This window comes from Petaurus breviceps, unplaced genomic scaffold (genome assembly GCF_028583685.1).
Source record: "Petaurus breviceps papuanus isolate PSGF00001 unplaced genomic scaffold, PetGlider_PUasm1.0 189, whole genome shotgun sequence".
Lineage (NCBI taxonomy): Eukaryota > Metazoa > Chordata > Mammalia > Diprotodontia > Petauridae > Petaurus > Petaurus breviceps.
Window position 1 is genome coordinate 44,797,083 of NW_027185809.1, and position 5,570 is coordinate 44,802,652.

Sequence of the window (5,570 nt, forward strand, 5' to 3'; positions counted from 1 at the left end):
TCTCTCTCTCTCTCTCTCTCTCTCTCTCTCTCTCTCTCTCTCTCTCGTCCCTTTCTCTGTCTCTTTGTCTCTCTCTCTCCCTCTGAAACTGGTTATGTCTCTGGATCTTCCTGTCTCTTTATTCCTTGCCTCACCTCTCCTCTTGCCTTTATGGATTTATTTTTTGGCCTCCTAAAGTAGTTTATTTAAAGGAAAAAGAGAAAGATGGGAGAAATGTCTCAGGAATGTAAAGGAAGAGGGAAAACAAATAATTTCAAGCTAAAGTTTTGTCCTGTATTATTATACGTCTGCATATAGAAAGTCTGCTGTTGTTGCTGTTGTTTCTTAATGCAGTTTTCCATTTATTGCTTTATTGGGGTATTATTTTAAAGCATATTGGCATGAATACAGATTCTAGAGCCAACTTTCAATTTAGCCTTATCCCTCATCAAACTTTTTGACTATCCACTTAGATAGTCTTGATGTAGAGATAACATAGAGAAAGGTTCATTGAGGCTTTTGTTCTAACAAAAAGTGATACTCCAACAATCTAGATCTGTGTTCTGTTAAAAGGAATTAACTTTCAGGATTCAATATCCTGCATAAAGTCTAGGTTTCAGATCAAATACCTAAGTCTAACTGAGTATTTCTGTTATAGAACCAAATTTGGACCATGTTTTTGATGAAGTGATGTTTAGACAAAGGATGGAGTGATGGATACAATCCAGGACATGGAGTCAGGAAACATGGTTTAAATCTAGTCTAAGGTATTAAATATATGACCCTAAATAAGTCAACCCCTGTAAGCCTCAGTTTCTGTACCTTAAAATGGCTACAATAATAGTACAATTTACAAAAGTAGTGATAAAAATTATCAAATGCATGTAAAGTGTTAAATAAGTATTAACAATTTGTGTTCCCTCAACAAAACTGTGATTTAATTAACTACCCCAAATAGATAACACCAATTTCTTTAACACCATCTAAATTCTCTATTAAAAACATAGCAAAAATTCAAGAGGTTGCCAGTCATTTTTTTAGCCAAAAAAAAATAGTTAATTGCCTGAACATTTCATCATTTAATTTTTGGTACTTGTATCAGTGAAAATAAAACTTTGCTGAATTGTTAATTCTTCCATTATTTTCTCAACACAAACAAGTAATTCCATCTAGTCATTATGTATAAAAAGCCACCCTTGTGAATCTCACATCTTGATACTAAGTAGGGACACAATGATATATAAAAAGAAAAGAAAATCATTCCAGAAAGGATATCAGAGTTCAAGAATCTAGCTGTTGATCTATAAGGATTATGCATGCTTCTTGGATTTCATTGATTCCATGAGTTTACTGGTGGAGGCAATTCTAAAGATTTGATTTCTATCTCTTTTCTCAAACTGAGCTGACAAATATATTGTTTTGGCTCTTGGAAAAGGAGACAATGTTGATCTTATTTTTAGCCATGCATCCACACAATAGTGAATTCTATTTGAACCATGTTTGCTCATTTGCTCCATAGACAACTGGGTACAAATAATTATAAAACTGGGACCCTAGGTCTTCACATCTCTTATCTCTAAGTTCCTTCATGCTGAAAGCATTAAGAATGATTGTAAAAGATTGAAAATTAGGCAACTCTTTTACTACAATAATAATACTGGGAGAAAGAAAAGAAAACAAATTCTTTTCTTCAGTGGTATGGATAACTATCCTTTACTTTGAGAACTTTTAGGGTGTTGCTATTAAAGTGTTTCTAAAAGATTAATAAAATTATTTCTTGTAGGACGTAGATATCTAGAGATCCAAGGTCTTCCTCCTTCCTTAACCCTCTTCATTTCCACTCATTATTCATTTTTCTAACCTCTTCTGCTCCTTTTGTTCTGTCATTAAAAATCCAATGTGTCAGTTTCTGTAATGCCAAGCAAAGGCAACTTCCCAAGGTTCAAAATATCAGCATAGGTGCTCTCCATTTTATTCAGTGAAAAATTAAGAACAGAAAAAATCAAAATATAGCATAATTCAAAATACAGCATTCACCAAGTATAATTTAATAATCTCCATGTACTAATCCACCCCTGGACATTATAATTCATTTAGTCAATCCCAAAGACCCTCTTCTAAGTACTACTCCACCCCTAGGCTGTACATTCCTTTAGTCAATCACAAAACCCCTCTTCTCAAATGGAGATTAGTTTCCAATCATAAGTAAAATACATTTATTTGTTCAATCACAGAGCACAAAAAAGACAAAAATTCCCCACTCATGGATCACAATTGAATCTACCCCAGAGTTACAACAAGCTTAAGCACAGCATTTAATACCCAAAGAGAGGTCTTTTTTTAATCTTGACCTGAGGTAAGCTCTCAGCAATCTTTGTTCCTGGGGAGACAAAGCTTAGCAAGGCCACAAGATACATTGTCAGTGTCTTCATTAATTCATTCTCTGTCTGCAGAACAGTCCTAGGAACCCTCAAAACATTAGCAAAACCCTCTCCCAGGATTTCTGTAAACATACAACAAGAAAATCCTTCTTCAGGGCTTCTGAAACAACAGTAAGGTTCCAGAACCTCTACAACAACAGGACTGTCTTTCACCAGTGAACAAATCTGGCAAAACAACATCAAAACAGACAGACAAAGTACCAGCATAACAGCCATGTCTTCTCAGTCCTTGGCATCTTTGAGTGGAAGCTCTCAAAGGTCCTGGGCAATTCAAACTGGCCCTCAGCAATCCTGTCCATCTCTCTCTCCCTCCATGAGGCTGCTTCCAAAGAGTTCTTTTGCCTCTGTCTTTGCTTGTGTCTCTCTAAATTTACCTCACCAGCTCCTCCCAGTTCAGCACTCTCTTTTAACATCAACAAGTCCATCCCACAAGTGGGATTCACAAGCTCTGGGATTTAACACAATCAATCCAAAAACCAAGCCAATACAGAGGGATCTTGAAATTCCATTACTATTACAGTTTCCAACACAGAATTGAATGAAATGATGATCAGGGGAAAACCCCAGATTCCTTTTTTTCCTAATTCCTTGGAAGGAGATGAGGGGAAACCCACTTAATAATAATCTATTTTTTTTTTCTTTCTACTAGAAATGTGTAGAAGCTAATTTGGTTTCCTTGTCAAAAACAAATCTTGTTTGATTTTGATTTTTGTAAAATTTCAATTTGCAAGTAATTTAAGAACTTTAAGAAGCTGTTAAGGAGAGTTACCAACAAGCTGCCTCTTTTAGGCTCACATTTGAGATTTCGATTTGAGAGTCTTACCAGTATCTAACATTTTTTTTTTAATTAGAAAAGGTGAGGTGCAGCCAGGTAGCACAGCGAGTAAGAGCACTGGCTCCAGTGTCGAGATGACCTGGGGATCGAATCCGGGCTCAGACACTTAGCACCCATCCAGAAACACCTGGCCCTGTAACCTTGAGCAAGTTACTTAACCTCAATTGCTTTAAAAAAAAAGAAAGAAAATGTGGCAAAGTAGATGGAATGCTGTGCCAGGAGTCAGGAAGATTTAATTTCAAACCTGGCATCAAACATTTGCTTTTTGTGTCACCCTGGGCAAGTAATTTTTCATCTGATTGACTCAATTTCTTCAAATGTAAAATGGTGATAATCATAGCAGCTACTTCCATAGTTGTGAGAATCAATGAAATAACATTTGTAAGGAGTTTAGCAAAAAGCCTGGTGCAGAGTAGGCACTTAATTGATGCTTATTTCTTTCCTTCCTTCCTTTTATCCTTCCTTCTTTATCTTTCCATTCTTTTTGTTTCCTTCCTTCATCCTTTGCTCCTTATTTTTTCTCCTTCCTTCTTTCCTTTCTTCCTTCCATCCTTCTTTACTTCCTTCCTTCCTTCCTTCCTTGCTTCCTTCCTTCCTTCCTTCCTTCCTTCCTTCATTTCCTTTCTCCCTCCCTCCCTCCCGACCTTCCTTACTCCCTTTCTTCTTTCCTTCTTTCCTTCCTTCCTTCCTCCCTCCTTCCCTTCCTTCCAGATTAAGTAATTTATCTGAACACAAGGATTTTCTTGCTTCTAGTTCTTTTATAATTTTGTTTTTTCTGTATGAAATGCCCTTTCCCACCCTACAAGTCATCTGCACATAAAAGTGGTAACATCTCATCAATTTTTCAAGGCCCATCTCAAATGTCACCTACTCCTAGGAACCTTTCCTAATATTCCCTGGAAACAGATCAAATTAAATCAAATTAAATTCACCATCAATTTATCAAGTAACTGCTATATTCTAGACACTAGACATACTGAGATAAGAATGACAGTTTCTACCCTCAAGAAGCTTACATACCACAGGGAAAGATATATAACACGCTGTTGCCTTCCATCCCTTATTTTCAAAAGGGACAAACAATATGGTTCTGCCTTGAATTTAAGTAAGGCAAAGTTGCAAAAATTTATTGGTCTCACTGTCTCTTCCTGAATCATTGAAGTCTAGTGGCAGGTTAAAAGTCAAGATGATGAGCAATTGTTCAGGATTCGGTGGATGATGTTGGCATCTTTAATGACTGATGAAGCTCTAAAGTGCTCCACAGATCCTGCTTCAGGTGCCTTCATGGTTAGAGGAACAAATTACTCTCATCTACCCATTCCATTAAGGAATGTCTTTACATGGGTGGGACAGATATCCCCCTAATTCACTGACTAGTTTGAGGCCTGTTAGTTATCCTCAAACTTCAGATGAGATGGTTTACTGACCATGTCCACAGTATGTGCTATAGGTTTTTGGAGCCATAAGTGAGAATTGGTTGAATTTAGACACAAAAGGAGGATGATCAGCCCTGAAAAGGGCTCAGGAAGCCCTCATACCACAGGTGCTAGTCATGCATGAACACTCCATTCACCCCATAACATATAAACAGATAAACTAATATCAGCTTCTTACACAATAAATACAAAAGAATTTCAAATGTGATGCATTAATTTCTAACCTATCAATTGTACTTTATTCCTTTTATTTGACTTTATATTTTAATCATTTGGGTACTTTTCCCCCTCCATCTCCTTGGACTTTAAACTCCTGAAGAAGTGGAAGCATATAAAAACTTAAAATTAAACATTCAACAGACAAAAATTAGAAACAGTAATAATTTGATCTAAAAGCATTCTATAAAATTTCTTGTTTGTTGGTTAGAATGATTTAAAAAGCCTTTCTTAGGAAAATTAATTAAGGGTGGAAGACAAAATTTATAACAAAAAGTGCCTGTTAATTGAACTCTTGACTAATCTAAGGGAAATCCCTTCTTTGTACATCTACTAAAGATATTAAAACTGAGTGAAGATTAAGATATAGTTTGTCAAGAGAAAGTCCCTTTGATTGTCCCCAAAGAACATTTGAGAGGAATGTTCAACAGAGTTTGTATGACTATTGTTTGGAATATTAACTCTAAACTACGTATTACCATCTTTTAACTGTTTGTTATTCCTATAAATATTACTTCAAATCAAACTGGAGTAAATATATAGGCCAGAGGGTATGGAGGTCTATGCCTGTTGTATGACATTTCTCCTCTTAAGATAGATATGAGTTGGATATTAGAATAATGTTAAATTAAATAAAATTATTTCTGAGAGAGTCAAGGTTAT